At 60.1% G+C, this 16,524-nt stretch overlaps 1 long non-coding RNA gene across 3 annotated transcripts in view; it reads left to right on the top strand.

Moving 5' to 3' along the window:
• Positions 1-909: 909 nt before the first annotated feature.
• Positions 910-16,524, top strand: part of LOC122237445 — a 49,077-nt gene continuing 33,462 nt past the window's right edge. For all 3 annotated transcript variants that reach the window (XR_006216039.1, XR_006216038.1, XR_006216037.1), the window contains exons 1-2: positions 910-1,000; positions 3,706-3,795. This is a non-coding gene — a long non-coding RNA (uncharacterized LOC122237445). The remainder of the gene's footprint in view (positions 1,001-3,705; positions 3,796-16,524) is intronic.

Raw genomic sequence — 16,524 nt, forward strand, 5'->3', positions numbered from 1 at the left:
ACAGGGGGAACGTGGAGGCGCGTGCCGGGGTGGTCCCGATGACACAAAGTGGGTGCCGGACAGATGTCTGTCGCATGAATGGACACGGAACCCGAGGTGAATTCATTGGTGAAAGTTCACCAAACTGGCTGCAGTGATTGGAATCTGGATGATGGGGAGAGAGGCTCATCATGTGAGAGGAAGTGCAGAGGGGGAAGCCAGAGGGAAGAGCTGGGGCCTTGATCTGGGGCAGTACCCATCCCCCACTGGCCCTCCCCTCCCTGATGGCCTGGCCTGAGAGTCTGGTTCTTCTTGGCAGTCAGCTCCACACGGGGCAGGGCTACGTGGAAGTTTGGCAGCAGGTGGGGAGAAGGCAGAGAGCCCGACAAGCAGAGAAAAGGTGCCAGCGGCTTCTCCTGGGCACACGGTCAAGTGAGGATCGACCTTGTCACCCTGTGCCCGGAGTGGCCACAGATGGTGAGACGGTGAAGGGGCTGACCGTGCTCCTCTGTGCTGGAGCTCTGGGCGGGCACCGCGAGGCGACTCTGTCGCCCGGGAGGTGAGGCTCACTGTCAAGTCCCACCACAGGCCAGATGGCCTCCTGAACCCCCACTGCAAGTCCCTGAGTGGTGCCTGCCATGGCGGACGGCGTGGCTTGTTCAAAACCCTCAGGCGGGAGCTCCGTTCCCTCATCCACGCGTGTTTTCAGAGCATCCACTCTGTACTGGGCCATCCACGGGGGCAGGACACACCTAGATGCACTCCTGTCCCCTCTGCTCTCACCATCTAGGGCAGGAGGCCGGGGGCCAGCCTGCCAGGGTGTGTGGAAATGTCCACGGGCTTCTAATGCCGTCACAGTGGCTGGGAGGGCCACAGGCATTTGGTGGGTGGGGCCGGGCCCTCCTGCCAGTTCGCAGACAATGCCCCAGGGTAAAGCATTACCCTGCTCAAAATGCTGGTCTGCTCTGGCTTTGGGGACTCCTAGCCCAGGGGGAGAGATAAATGTTAATTAACCACACATGTAAGTGAATAGTTCCAAGCCTATTAACAGCTATGACAAAAATGATATAGGAAGGTCGGTGGGGGGGGGGGGGGATAATACAAGGTATCTCCTGTGTGCGGGTAAGGAGCAGAGGTGGCACAGGGAAGAAGGAAGGTCTTCCCGTGAAAGCAGTGCTTAGGCTGGAATCAGAAGCACGAACGGGGCATTGGGTTGCAGGGGTGAGTGCAGGGGCAGATAAGAGGAACATCGTTTGCGAAGAAAGGGGAGAGACAAAGAGAAAGAGAAATAGTCTGAGGCTAGTTATGCAGGCCCTAAGAGGCCACATTGGGATTCTGGTCTGTGTCCAAGAGCGTCCTGGGTGAGGGGGACCTGACCGCGTCTCAGGTGTGGGAGCAGACGGCGGACCGGAGGGCGAAGCGTGGAGGTGGAAGGACAGCTGGGTGGCTGTAGCGTTGCCTGGTCCCTGAGATGGTCCTGGCTTACGCTGGGGGGGTGGGGCGAAGACAGAGGACCAAGTGGATGCCAGGATGCCAGGCGGGAAACAACTCGGGGTACGTTAGTCCGGGGCAAGGGAAGGGGTGGTGGCAAAGAATCCATGGGGGTGACCATTCAGGAAGCTGCCGACTCGGGAAGCAGAACAGGTCCAGGGAGGGAGTCAGGAGCTCGGGTTTGGACGGGCTGAGCCGGAGGCGTCTCTGACCGGGCCGGAGGGGCTGGTTCGGACTTGCGCTGGTGTTGCTGTGGGGGCCGAGGGGAAGCCCGGACTGAGGAATCCGGGGGAGGCTGGGATACACACAGAGCAGCAGAGACCGTGGGAGTGGGCGAGCTTACCCACACGGCGGTGAGCAGGGGCCACGTGACCCCGTCTGAGGCTGGAGGCACCCTCATTTATCGGCCAGGCAGAGAAGGATGACCCAGGCAAAGAGATGGGGAAAAGAAGCAGGAGAGGAACGAGGGACACACATGTCCCTGAGGCTGAGGGGTCAGCAGGTCCTAATGGAAAGTTGAGTAAGAGGATGATTGAGAAATGTGTCGTGGATCGGAAAGTGGGGCCACCGGTGACGTGGGCAAGAACTGACGTGGTGGCTTGACGGGGGCAGCGGGTGGACCAGTGGGCGGGAGGACAGGAAATGGAGGCGGCCTGACATCCCTTTGAAGAAGTGTCGGAGGGAGGAGAGAGAAAGCGGCAGTGAGGGGGCGTCGGGTCAAGCGCAGGCGTGTCTGTGTTTGATTTGGGGTGGGTGAGCCTCTCACGTGCTCCTTCCAGACCAGAGCTGGCCGGGAGAGCCCCGTGTTTGACCTCGGTTACATCATCTAAAATAATAGCTCATTATGTACAGATTATCACCACCAGACAGTTACCCTTATAACGAGGGTGGCGCGACGGCTGTCCTCGCTTCACGTAAGAAGCCCAGAGTGGTTCTGTAACTCGCCCAAGGCCACACGGCTAGTCAGCAGAGCTGGGCTTTAACCAGACACAGTTAACCACAGGGTTAACTGAAGTGTCCACGTCTTAACTCTTACACGTGTCCCCCTAAGCCTCAGGCTGTCCCGCGAGCCTCATGTGGGGCGGCTGGTATATTCATCGCCAGTGATGTGCTGGTCGGTGGAGCTCATGGCAGCTGAGCGTGCTGTCTTCCCACGTCCACGTTCGGAGATCGCACTGGCCACGATGGGAGCATTTCCATCACCGAGGTTGGCACAAATCACACTCTGTTTCAGTCTCTGGCAGAGCCAGCGTTAGCGTCCCCCCGGAGGACACGAGGGTGAACTCTGCAGAAAGCCACCATCTCGGGCAAGCCTTCTGTGCTGGACAAGCCACCTGAGGGCCTCCTGGCTCCCTTGGAGCGCCTGCCCCCAGCGGCTCTGCACTTGGGGGGCCTCCCACCCCTCAGAGGCCACTTGGCCTAGGCTCTACGGGCTGAGCTCTAGGGGGGGCGGGCGGGAGAGAGTCGGGGCCTCCAGCCACCAGGCCGAGTGCCGCCTTCGCTGCCGGTCACACGCGCGGCCTGTGGGTCCCTTCCTGTCACCTTCTTCCCCTCTGAGTGTGCGCCCGCACGGCGTCAGCCCAGAGCGTGCCACTCTCACTTGCCAGAACGCAGCATGGTTTAAGTAAGGACACGTGAGAGGGGAGAGAGGCTGAGGACGCCCTCATGCCTCAGGGAGTGAGCCCGGCCCTCCCCAGCTGTGCATTCATTCGGAGAGCACCTGCCTGTGTGGGGCTCCTGGTAGGGACCCTCTACCCTCCCGGGATGATGTGACTACGCTTTATAGGTAAACAAAGTGAGGGGAAGCGGGGGAGGTGCCCCAGAGCACACGGATGGTGAGTGGCAGTTCTGAGATTTTCTCCAGCCCCACGACAGCCTCGCTTCTGCGTTCTGCTGCCCCCGGGCCTGCCTTGTGTGCGCTCCAGGCTCAAGGTCCTCGCTGTGGCCCTGGGGCTCCTGGGGTCAGCACTGTCGTGGGGCTTGAGCGGGGCTGCGTCCGCCCCGCCACCTGCCTCACACGAGGCCAGGCAGACAGCGGGTGCCCGAGGCTTCCCTTTTCTGCCTTCCACGCCTCGGCCACAGAGGCTGGAGCCCCGGCCCCGTGTCCCAACCTGCAGCCGGCCGCGCCCACCCCCACGTGACGGACTGGCCCATACATTTCCCCATTCAGCTGATGGTGAGTGCTGTGCTATTTTAAGCCCACATGGAAGTATTTTTTTTTTTTTTTTTTGTAAGGACCATCTGCTACCGGCCCCAGCCCAGATGATACAGTTAGAACCTACCCACAGCATCCTCTCCCGCCTTCAGACAGTTCCAGGAACAAGGGTGAGTCAGTCGCCCAGCTGAACTCCTGTCTTGCTACCCTGAGAGCTGGCCTCAGTGCCAGCAGACGGGCCGCTCCTGCCAGAGGGGCAGGTGCCCCTAGCGGCTTCTCAGCCCCTGGAAGGGCACCCCCGCTCCCCCAGCACTGCTGTCTGCAGGGAGAGCCGAGGAAGGCCCCTGGAGAGCTCCAGCCAGCCCTTCTCAGCTAAGCCCCACCCCCTGGGGCTGCAGTCTGGTTCTCAAGTTCCACTGCACATATGACAGCTTCCACCGCAGCTCCTCAGGAAGCCGGCTGCAGAGAAGCGAGGTCCAGAGGTCTCTGGAAGGACCCCTGGGTCTTTTCTGGGGAGTGCAAAGAGGCTGGGCCCCTTCTCGCTGGGCGGGGTGGGCCCGGCCCCGGGAGGATGTCATTAAACACTGACCGCAGGCACTCAGCTGGGGGCTTTGCTCGCCTGCCCTCCTTCCCTCACCTCCACACCTCCAGGCTCGCTGTGAATAGAGGCTATTTCACCCGGCGCACAGCGCAGAGACTGCACTCGGGTCGTGACTCTGGGTGCTGCCAGGGCAAGGTGTACGTAATCCCCTGAGCCTCAGTCTGTTCGCCTGTAAAATGGGGGGAAATCTGACCTACTTCTGAGGGTGTCTGAGCAGTCAAGAGTGGGAGGGACCTGGTACAGCACCTGGCTATTATTTTCTCTATCGTGAACTTCAGAGGGTCTGTCCTTTGAATGGCCCACAGTGCTGGGGGACTTTTCGACAACGTGGGCCTGTAACTCAGCACTTCCCCCCCACGCACTCTCCGTGGGCCTGGCCTCTCTCCTCCTGCCAGCTGGCTGTTTTTGCTGCAGGGACCCAGGTTTACGAAGCACATGGGCTTCAGCTGACTGGATCCCAAGGGTGTGATCATCAGAACCACTGCCCTCCCCACCTCCGCCGGTGACAGAAGCCCCTGGAACTCGCAGCCCCGGGGTTTTCTCAGTGCCCCTCCGTCCCTCTGACCCCGCTGCTCCTCCCCGGGGTGGGGGCCCGTGCCCGGCTGGCCTCGCCCTTCACTTCCCCGCGACCCCCCAGCCGCGTCGCCGAGCATTATCGGGCGTGTGCAGCCGGCGGTAGCCCGGGAGCGCCCCTGGAGCGGGCGTGGGGCCGAGGCCCGCCGGCGCCGCTTCCTGTCCCGGAGTCAATCTGCCGCTGCTCTGCGGAGTCCTACAGTTTATCTGTGGTCAGTGCTCCTACCCATTTCCTGCCAGCTGCTACTGGTTTTCTAGCCCCGCGGGCTACAGTAACTGGGAAGGGGCCCGGGCTTCGTGATTCCCCGGCGCGGGGCTGACCCGGTCCGAGGGGCGCAGGGGGACGCCCCGCCTCTGTGTCCGGGCCTTCCCCGGGCCGCGCCGGCGCCGCCGCCCAGAAGGCCCACACACTCATCGCCAACCGAAAGCTGGCGTGCATGCCTGCGCGCGTGCCCGCGTGTGCGTGCGTGTGCGCTGGCAGGGCTTCCCCTCCCCCCCCCCCCACCCCCACCTCCACCCCCCGAATGTGCCCGAGCCAAAATCAATGGTAGCGTGTCATGAGAAGTCAGAGCGTTCCTCTAGGCTGGGCTTCACCCCTGTCACGGGCAGCCCCGGGTCCCCGAGGCGTAACTGTGGTGAGTTTGCAGGGCCCCGGATTGGGATATCACAGTCACCCTGAAAATTTTACTTCCTGGCATTTCTATAAATGCAGAGCAAAATCCCCCGCTGTCACAAATGACTCCTTCAACTAGAAAACGGAGAATGGGTTCATGAATTTTTTTTTTTTTAGCGTTGTGGGCCAGAGTTTCGAAGTTGACCAGGATGTGGGGTACGCGTGTAGTCGAGTGTCTTGATTGTCTAGAGCATTTCTTCCTAAGGATAAGCTCAAGGCGAGGGAGCGGGCGTGGCGGGGGGCGGGGCCAGGCCAGAACCTGCTGAGGGAGCACCTGGGAGCTCTGGAGAAGTGCAGGATCTCCGGCGCCCCTGCAGGCCGGTGGGGCCAGAACCTCTGATGCTGGGGGTGGGGAGGGGGGGGCAGGCGGTCTGGGTTTTACTTGGCTCTCCAGGTGGTCCTGTTTTGCATTCAAGCATGACTTTCGTAGTAGATTTTATTAATTTTCTTGACAATGTGGTTTGTGAAGAAGGAAAACAGTCCCCCAGTGCTGAATGGAGCTGTTCATTCGGTGCCTATTTCTTGCCTCCTCCCGGGTCGACTGGGCTCTGTGCTGGACCCAGCAAGGCACTGCCTGGCAGCCGGAGCCCAAACCTACTCTCAGGGGTCCTGCTCTGGAGGAGACAGGATGTCACCTGATCTGGAGAAGCTCCCTCTTCTGACCTGGGCCTGGGGGGCTGGGGAGGAGCGAGCAGGGGCTGACTGGAGTCGTAGGTGATTTGGGGATGATTTCATCCATGGTGGGAATTAGACAAAGGGGCGGGAGAAAATGGAGAGAGGGTGGTGGTGGTGGTGGTGTGCAGAGAATGGCCTTGGGGGGCTTGGGACTCATCCCAGGTCTGACAGCGTACAGTGCCGGAAGCTCAGACAGGGCTCCGTGCTAAGCCTCAGTGTTCTCATCTGTATAGTGGGTTTAATGATACTTCCTTTGCTGACTGTGTTGAGCCTTAAAGGAGGTAATACGTGCAGAGTACTGAGCACAGCCCTCTCTAGAGTCTAAATGGACAATGGTGATTATTGCATCTGAAGACCCTGGGGCACCATCGAAGGGTTTTTGTCTCGTGAGTGACGTGAACACCGTAATCACCCCAGGAATGCCTCGTACACTTAGGCCAGCAGAAGCTCTCTGTTGAGCCGAAGATCCATATACCACTAATATTTCAAGCTATAATCATGTTTAAAGTGTGTCTGAGAAAATATCTTAAATCCTAAAAAGCATCCCTCCCTTCTCTCCATTGCCATATTTTTGGATTCTGAAATCAACAAATGCAGAATCTGACCACTTTCCAAAGCAACGTGCCTTTGGACTGAGCACAAAATTACCGAGCAAAGCTTTACTTTTTTCCTCTCAAAAAGACACAATGCCCAGAAGACAAGGGAACCTTGGCTTTCGAAACCGGCGCTTCTTGGGGGTGGCTGACAAGCCCCACTGCGCACGGGCATGACCAGCTCTGGAAGGCCCCGCTCTGGTGACCTGCTCTCCGCACTTGCTGGCGGGAACAGCCGTGGGCAATGCCGAGGAAGTGAGCCGAGCAGGATTTGTTCTTTCAAAGACGGACGCCCCCTCCGTCGCCCCCCAGGGAGCAGAGCGGGAGGTGAGCCCTTGGGAAGCATCACCGCCCCCAGGACCCTCTGGGGAAAGCCCCATTTCAGCGCAGCTCAGCACAGACGGCCTTTATCCTGCACAGGAATGCTGGGCGCCCTGCTCGCTCCGGTCTTCAGCGGGGGAGATGCTGTGCATTCAGCAAATCGAGCTCCAAGAACGAGGGCCCTGGTCCCGCAGCCACGCAGGGCTCTGCTCGGCTGCGTCTCCTTTCTGGCCCTAGGGTTGGCCCGACTGTCTGCCACCGTCAGAAGGGGGGACGGCATTTCAGGTGGGGCACCTCGCGGCACCCGGATGCCCACATTTGGACGTGACACGGGCGACCAGGTGCATTCGCAGGAAAACGCGTGCAGCTGCTGCACCCACATCAAAAGCGTGTGGTCCAAGCGTGGGAGTCCAGGGCGACGGGAGTGCTATTCCCGGCACAGGCACGGACTTCCTGATGCACAGCCTCCCTCTATCTCGGTTTCTCCATCTCTAAAACGGGGCGAGGTCGAATTTTCCTGGTTCCACAAAACCTCGTGGGCAAGCCACTTCCCTGGGAGGACCCGGGGCACCAGGGACACGCCAGACCCTGCAGTGTGCTCCCCGAGGTTTTCTGAGAATGTACCGGACACGGTCTGCACTGTGTTTCTTCGAGGAAGCGAGGCCATGAGAAGCTCCCTGGTTTCCAGGGCAAGCTTCTCGGTGGCTCTCCCAGCTCCGGCCGGGCGTCTGCACTGCCTCGCAAGGGCGGCTCCTGACCCGCAGCCTCGCTCTGCCTCTGAGGTGAACGTGCTCGCAGCCCAGAGCAACTTCGAGTTCCCCAGCGGGGCGGGCCCCTTTCCAAGTCCCGGGGCCTCTGCAAATGCTCCTCCCTCTGTGCACTGTCCTCCCTTCTAGTCGACTCGGCAGACTCCTCTTCATCCTTCAGAACCCAGCTCCTTTCCATGCCCTCTGGGAAGTCTTCTCCGGGCCCTGCTACTCCCTCCACCCTCAGGCTCAGCAAATGGGGGCAGTGCCGTGCCCGGAAGCCTGCTCCCCGCCCCCACCCCCAGGCCGGGCTGGCCGGAGCGCTGCCCCCTTCGGGACTCCTGCCCCCTGCAAGGGGGCCTTGAAGTCTGGGGTAGCCCAGGGCCTGTTCCTTAGGAGGGGCTGGTGCCCGTGGGGGCCCCTCTCTGTCATTTAGCACAAATCCACGTGGGGTCCTTGTTTGCCAGAAGCCTAGGGGAGGGCGGAGGGCCACCGGGTGCCAAGGATCCTCCTGCCCTCAGGAGGAAGAGGTGGCCGTGAGAAAGGCTGGCCCGACTGCACAGGAGATAAAGCCTGGGAAGGGAGGTGCTGGCAGCCGGTCCCCTTCCTGCCCCAGGCTGACAGCTTGTGACATTCAGATAGCTCCCTGGGTCTGGTTTTTCCTGTTCCTGGAATTGCTGCAGCATGGCCGTTTCTCCGGGCTAGGTCAGAAGTGGCCGTTGTGTGTGTGTGTCTCAGTTCACGGAAACAGGAAATTCGGGATTTGTACGAGCACCGAGTCCCACGCTGCCTTATTTCCTAGAAAGGACAGGGCTGATGGCACCGAGCTGGACCCCCACTGAGGTCTGGGCTTGGAGGAAGGGGCTCGCTCCTGGGTCTGACCTGGCTTTGGCCCATGGCAGTGTCTGATCCCGGCGTGTCCCTTTTTCTTCTCTGCTAGGATGAGGCCCAAAGCACTTGCCTGCCAGCCTGGAAGGTGCCGGTGTGGGTGCTGGGCTGGCTCAGTGAGGTCCTGGACTCGGCCTCTTGCCATGTCTCCGAGTTCTGGCGGCCTCTGTCCCGGGAAAGGCACCGCTGATGGGTGACATGGGCCCAGAGTGAGGGCAAGGCTATCCTGGAAGGGAGGGGGGTTACTGCGGGTCAGGAGCGGCTGGACGGCCAGGGAATCGGTGGCTGGGGGGCTCCTGGGATCTGTGAAGTGGCAGGTTCCAGACGGTTTAAGGCAGCGGGGCAGCCTGTGTCCTTCACAGTGGAGGAAACTGAGGCCACAGAAGTTGAGTGACTGGCCCAGGGTCCCGTGGCTCTCAGCTGCTGACACCGCCAGCCCCCACATGACGGTCTGAGACGTCCACGCTCTGAATTCCTGGAGGCGCGTGTTCCTTCCCTCCTCGCTGAGGGAGCCTCCCCTCAGTGCAGGCCGCGCGGGCCTCCCTGCTGGGGCATCTGGGCCAGAAGCCTCCAGTGTAAGCGCAGGGGTCTGGCTTCTCAGGTCACCATGAGGGAGCCGGCCCTGTGGCCCCTCGGGGTAACGAGGTCGGGCTTCCTGGGCTCCGCAGAACAGGTCATGGAGCTTGAACTCTCTGGACGTATCTCTGTCTCTATCTGCTAATCTCACTCTGCTCAGAAGAAACATGGTTTGGGTGTCCACATAGGAGGTACCCTCATGGGACGGGGAGGAGGCCTGGAGCAGCCCGGGGTGGGGGTGGGGGCGTGTCCTGGAGTCTGGGTTGTGGGTTCTGGGCCTCTCCCTGGAGTCTGTTTCTCTGGAGCTCCTGGGACCCAGACCTCAGATGTCAGGTCTCCCCACAGGCCTTCCCTCTGGAGGCACCTCCGCCTGAGCCCCCCCTCAGTGCTCCTTGCTCCCGTGGTTGAGTGGGCGCCTCTGGGAGGGGAGCTGGGACAGAGCCTGGGGCGGCCCGGGCCGGAACAGCTCACTCTGCACAGTCTCCCTGCACCAATTTCCCCCTTAGCTTGTTCCACTTTTAAAAATAGCTAATGAGGAAATTAATTTTGTCACCCAGATGTATTCGGTAAAAACATGTCAGGGAGAGATAATTAACCTCTGCACTGATAAATCCTTCCCAAATTAATGAAGTTAATATTTGTAGGTATTGGGACATTCATTTGGGGAGAGGGTCCATGAAAGTAGGGGCCCCCAGGCAGAGAAGGAGAAACAAAGAAAAGGGGGTAAGAGGGGGAGGAGGAGAGGGAGAGGAAGGGAGAGAAGGAGAGAGAGTAGGAGAGAGAGAGGCAGAGAAGAAGGGAGAGAGAGGGAAGGAGAGAGGGAGGAAGAGAGAAAGAGGGAGAGAGGAAGGGCGAGAGAGGGAGGAAGAGAGAGGAAGGGAGAGAGGAAGGGAGAGAGAGGGAAGGAGAGAGAGGGGGAAGGAGAGAGGGAGGGAGAGAAAAAAGAGGGAGAGGGAGGAGAGAGGGAGGGAGAGGGAGAGAGGGGGAAGGACTGGCTGAGCAACACAGAGAGAGGGAAGGGGAGGCAAGAGGGAGCTTCTAGGGAGCAGGGGAGAATGTTAAACTTTCGAGGCATTCACCTGCTGTAGGCTCTGGGCAGGAGGAGGCTTGACAAAAGTGAGTCACAGAATGAAGCATTGGGATGTGTTTAAGATAAGGAATGTTCAAGCCCACTCTGATGGGGTCTGCTCTCTGCTTAAGGGCTCTGGATTCTTCTTCTCATCCGAGGAGGCCTTGGGGAGCCCAGGCCCCGGGGAGTGGCTCACCAGCAGGAGGGGCCAGGCCAGGGGTGGGGGGTGGGGGGGCTGGCTGGTTCCCGAACACCCATCCCATGTCTCCTTGGAGAGTTCCAGAACCCTGACTGGAGGCGCCCCCAGGTTGAACCTCCCACCCAGCGAGGACGCCTACTTCGCCTCCTGCCCCTTCATGTCCAGGAGTCAGGCTGCAGACAACAACCCCTTAGAAGAGGCCAGCCTCTGCCTGAGTTAGACCTGTGCTTCCCAGGCTGGCGCTGGGGAGAAAGACAGCTGAGCTCATGTTAGCGAGCGGAGCGGTCAGGGGGTGCGGGCAGGCCGGCTCCCCCGTGGGCAGCCTAGCCAGGCCCTGGGCGCTTGCCCCTGTGGAGATTTGGCCCCCATCCGAGGAGCGCCAGCTTGGGAAGCAAACTGTGATGGGGCACTCGGGGAACTCAGATTGAAATGGAAACTTCTCGGGGGACTTCTGGCTTTGGAGACGTCTGCTAGAATGGCCGAGGGGCTGTGTGAGCTCTCGGGGTTCGGCCACCTCTAAGACTGAAGTCGGGCCGCTTCTGGGGTGCTGACTGGCAGGAGGCACCCGTGGAACCTGGCTGGTGTGTTTTCCCAGAGGGGGAGACCTGGCTGTCAGACGCCAGCCAGAGATGCTGCTCTGCTCTCCTGCATTAAAAGACCATGTCTTTATTCATTTCTCCCAAGTGCGTAAAATGCCAGCGAGACACAAGCATTCACCGTTTAATCCTGTCCAATGACCACTTCTGGGAAGGGGGTTCAGGACCGGGGTGGGGGGGGGTGGGGCCTGTATTGCCGTGGAGTTTCAGTCGGGAGGAAGAGAAGAAATGCGAGAGACACGTTCGACCGGGAGCCTGTCCAGAAAACCCAGAGGAAGCGACGATGACCAGCCAATGGGAGGTCCCGAAGGCTTGGGCCGCCATCTTGGGAACCCGAAAGGCCCTTGGGTGAGAGCTAATGGTGTGGAGGCCGAGACCCCGAGGGACCTTGCAAAGGAGAGGCCTGCCGCTCCTTCTACACTTGAAAAAGTGCCGGCGAAGCTTGTGTCATGGGCGCTACGGGCACAGACAGAAGACAACCAGATATGAGTTATCTCGAGTTGGATTTATGATGACCGGGTCCTCACTAATCTAATCTTTGCAGGCAGAGTGACAGGCTTGCAGATTGCAGGGAACCGATAGATGTTACCTATCTTGAGTTCGGTTAGACTGTTGCTCTGCTCTGAGTGACATACGTCCCCCTGCTCCCAACCAGGAAACAGGAGGGATATTTGTCCTGATCTCTGGGTCCCAAGTTGAGTAGGTCAGAGACGTCAAGGGCCCACCCGACTCAGACAGGGTCTCAGAGTGACCTCTCAGGGCCCAGATGGTGGCTAACACCCGGACGGAGGGCAGGACACCCAGCCGGTTTTGCAGAGGGCCCAGTGTGAGCCAGGAAGGCAGGGGGCCAGGCAGAGAGGCTCTAGATCCGTATGGACCGTGGGGAACTGCGAAGTGGAGAGAAATAGAGCCGAGGTATAGGGGCCAAGGGCAGAGCAGGGCTGGACGCACAGGGCGGAGGGCTCGCCTGGGCACCGCAGGGTCTGGGCCTGTTCATGGCAGGCTGTTTCCCAGCACTGAGCAGGACCGTGTACCGTCTCATTCTGTCTCATTCCAGGGAGAGGGGGGAGCCCGGTGACGCCTGCCAACTTCCACAGCGGGCTCTCTCTGCCTCCCACCTGCCTCCCACCCCCAGACCGCTGCCCCCAGAGATTAGTAAAGGCTGGAAAATTAGAAGCAGGAGGGAAGTTTGGGGGAAGCTGAGTCTGAGGGATGATGGTTACGTCTGCAGGAACACGAGGGTTTTTGCAGAATGGGTGTCGAGTGGGTGGTTCTCTGTCTTCTGCTCTGGGCAGAGCACAGGAAGCTGGCTCAGGCTGCTCGGGCCCAGGGCTGGGTTAGAGGTAAGGGGGGGGCGGAGGGGGGGCGGGATTCGCCAGCGGGGTTGGCTCTGAGCTCATTAGCCATGGGAGCTCCCTGGAGGACATTCCTGGCAGTGGCTAGGTGCTGCCTTCCGGTGGGTCGGTCGTGACCCATCCCGTCTGTGACAGGTGCATTGTGCTTCTGGGAGTCCCTCAGGCTTGAATTCCCGCCCAGCTACCCAGCCAGCCCCAGTCTCAGTTTCCCCATCTGTGTATTAACACGACAGCTTTATTTTTTTTTTTTTTTAATTTTTAACGTTTGTTTTTGAGAGAGAGAGGGGGAGAGAGTGAGTGGCGGAGGGGCAGAGAGAGAGGGAGACCCAGAACCCGAAGCAGGCTCCAGGCTCCGAGCTGCCATCTCAGAGCCTGGCGTGGGGCTCGAACCCACGAACCGTGAGATGATGACCTGAGCTGACGTCGGACGCCCAACCGACCGAGCCACCCAGGCGCCCCTGAACACGACAGCTTCCACCTCGTGGGGTTGCCGCGAGGATTGGAGGGAATAACACATGTAACACGTGGGTTTTTGGTTCCGCAAGACCACGTGCCTGCTGCTGCCCCAGTGACACACGCGTCTGCCAGCAAGTGCCCTGGGTTGGGATGAATTGAGCGTGTTTCGGGGAGCGCCCTGCTGCTCTTTGGCACTCACCCACTTCCCCGGCACCTTCCCGAGGCGCAGCAGACGGCACCCGTCTGCGTGAGTAACTAAGTGAGACCCCCCTCGGTTATCTTACCCCCTCTTCTGACCTTTCTCTGGGGGGTGAGGGGAAAGAATCCAGCAGAGCAAGGTCGCCGTCTGGGTTCACTCCCTCCAGGATGCTGACTCAGGACGACTCTTGAGGAGCACCCGCCCCCCACCCCCACCCCAGGAAGGGAGGTTTCATATACCCCTGGCGGCTCCAGGCCTGGGCTGTCCCTGCTGCCCCCAAATCTCTCGGCAGGGGCCCCTCCCTCTGGGCTGGGCCCGGCTGGCCTTAGGCGGCTCTGCGGGCCCCCAAGCCAGGCTTTGCTACTGTCAGGGGTTAATTAGCAACCACGCAGGGCAGAAGGGTGGGTACAAAAGGGGAAAAAGTGGGGAAGTGGCAGAAGTTGAAGAAACCTCCCAGAGCTCTGCGAGCCGGGGAACTAGTTCCTGATTGCTTGTTGAGATAGTGCCTCCGGCTCTCCTTCCACCCTGCGGAGAGCAGGGGGCCACTGACTCAGCTTCTTCTTCAGGGGGTGACCATGGCCAGGGGTCAAGTGCATTTCCCAGCTGGCCTGGACTGGACGCCTCATACTCAGGGAGGTCAAGGGACGAGCGCCCTGCTGAAGTTCACAGGGTCAGCGGTGCACCGCGGCGTGTGGGTTGGTGCCCGGAACTCGGCCCCGCTCGGGTCGAGGAACCTTGGCGAAAAGGTCTCAGTGATCCAGACCTCCCGCGTCCTCACCTGTAAAACAGGTGCCATTATAGCTCCCGGGCACTTGTGTTGGTCTCTGGGGCAGCTCAGAGTGGCGTAGCCGGCAGAGGCCCGTGATCTCCGGCTTCTGGAGGCTGGAGGTCACTATCAAGGTGTCAGCACGCTCCGTTTCTTCGGCGGCTGGGAGGGAGGCGCTCTCCCCTGGCTGCCGGGGGTCTGCTGAGCTCTTGTGTGCCAGGCTGTCCTCCAAGGCCTTGCCATGTCCCCTCACAGCCCCTAAGGGCCCTGCGCCTGCCTCCCCCTGTTGGCTGCCAGCCCTTCCTTGGTGCTGACTAAGCTCCAGCCCCAAAGCCAGATGCGGATTCTCAGGCTGCGGGACGGAGTCCTCCCGCTCCCGCCCAGTTCTGCGTCCTCCCTGCCCCACCGCAGCCGGACCCGGGTTGCCAAGGAAGAGCGTTCTTCTTGCTGAGCCTTAGGGACCAGGCAGGGACTGACGGGGGCTTCTTTTCCTCCGGTCTCTTTTGAATGAAAAAAAAAAAAAAAACCCGAATGTGTCGCCCAGTTTGCGTGCCTCTTGGAATTTGTCTCTGCGGCCGGCTGCTAATCTTACTGCCGTCCTGAGTTGTAATTAGTACCTGGGAAGGACGGTGGATGGATGTCCAGGGCTGGCGTGTGTTCAGCGCGGGGATTCCTCCCGGAGGCATCCAGAGCATTCCTCAGAGACTGCTGCTTTGTGGGGGAGGGGAGCCACCGGTCCGCCAAGGAGATCATGGTCAGGGGCCAGGGGCTGAAGTGCACTTTGGTCTCTCCGTCGTCTTGGCCAGACGTACAGCATCCTTTTCGGAACTGCTAGGGCCGACCTGACCCTGTCACTTGGAGCGGCCGGAGCCAAAGCGGAAGGCAGTTTCCCTTGGACGAGGAGGGTGGGCACACCCCGCAGGAGGGGTAAATTAGGCCCAACTGGGCCCCTCCCTGGCCTCTCCCATCCCCCCCGCCTTCTCTCTCTGTCCCTCCCTCCCTTCTTTCCTCTCCGTAGCTGTCTGTGTCTCTTTTTATTTTTTTATTTTTAGCCCATTCTTTCAGCCTCTGTCTCTGTTTCTCTATGTCCCTCAGTCTCTCTCGCTGCCTGGCGTCTTCCGTGCATGTGTCTTCTGTGCTCCCAAGCCATATCCGTGCTCCTCTTCTCCACCCTGTCCTCGGGTGCAGAGATCTGTGTGGGACCCTGAGTGGGTGCCTTCCACCACGAGGGAGGGGACGCTGTGAGAGCTGTTTCTGTCCCACGGATGAAGGACAGCGGGAGCCCTCTGGAGAAATCCTTGTCCCCTACAGGCCCGGCCGCCAGGATTCGGCCCAGCATCTCAGAGAAGCCCGTGGCCCGCTGGGCACCAGACGCATGCCCTCTCCCACCACGCGGTTCTGTCTTTAAGTCTTTTAGTGGCGGAAGGGGAACAGATATCCTCCTTCCTTTTCATTTTGAGGCAACTTGGATTTTGTTCTTGTGTGGAACAAATTAGTCTAAAAAATTGTTATGGTTTGAGTTTCAGCTGTGCTCCCCGTGTAAATATTTTAACCCAAATTATCAGAAGAATAATTACAGCCTGTGTCAGCGGGGCTCTGAAGGACGGCTCTGTTCTGTCTCCGGTGGCGGGTGCCCGCACCTTTCAGGTCGCCTTCCAAAGCCGTGCTTCCCCCTCCCTCTGCCGCCTCTGGTTTTCTTTCCCTTTTTCCACTTCCCCGATCTCAATAAGACATAGCCCTGGCTTGCTGGCTTGCTTTTTTTTTTTTTTTTGCCAGAAGGCAGCAACATTCATCAAAATCTGCACAGGCCAGACCTCGTGCCAGGACATTATCCACGCTCCTTCCTCGGAGAGCTCATAACTCCCCAGGGAGATAGATAGGCTTTGCTTGTTCCCATTTTACAGATGACCGAAAGGAGACTTGAGGAGCTACCCAGCGACTCTTGGCGGGTCTTGCGGTCAGGGCAGGGCGGCCGGGACCCACGCACGATCGTGGCAGGTCGGAGCAGCTGGCGGCAGACAGAAGGGCTGGGGGGGATGTGTGGACGTGCGTGGACGTGCACGCGCGTGTGCAGTGCGTGCGTGCACGGGAACACACGTGTGCATACCTCTAACGCGCCAGGGTGCGGGTGCCTGTGCCTGCGGTGCCTGGGGCTGGCCCGGGTCGCAGTGAGCCACACGGTGGCTGGCGATGTTGCAGGAGCCAGTCCTGGGACCACGTACGGGGCGCCAAGGACACGGTGCTGAGTCTGACCGCTGTCCTGCAGGACCTGGGGAGACACAGCTTTCAGTGGGAAAGTGTGTGGTCAGGAGTGTGTTTTGGAAGGCTCACCCCGAGAGCAGTTTGGAGCGTGGACTTGGGGGCAGTAGAGAGAGGGGAGGTGAGGAGGCCAGAGCACAATGCCTGGAGAAAGCCAGTGACGCTTGGTGGGGGCAGGTGGCCATGGGGGGGACACGGCTACTCAGGACAAAGGAGGCCGAATTTCCAGGACCAGCGAATGGGCTGGGCGACTGCACACGGGGCTCCGGTCTGGCGGGCATGAATGTGTGTGCACTGAGACCCTTCCCCAGGATGGAAGGGAATGTATAGAGGGAGGAGAAGTGGGCTTGGGGG

This window comes from Panthera tigris, chromosome A3 (genome assembly GCF_018350195.1).
Source record: "Panthera tigris isolate Pti1 chromosome A3, P.tigris_Pti1_mat1.1, whole genome shotgun sequence".
In the NCBI taxonomy this organism is placed as follows: Eukaryota; Metazoa; Chordata; class Mammalia; order Carnivora; family Felidae; genus Panthera; species Panthera tigris.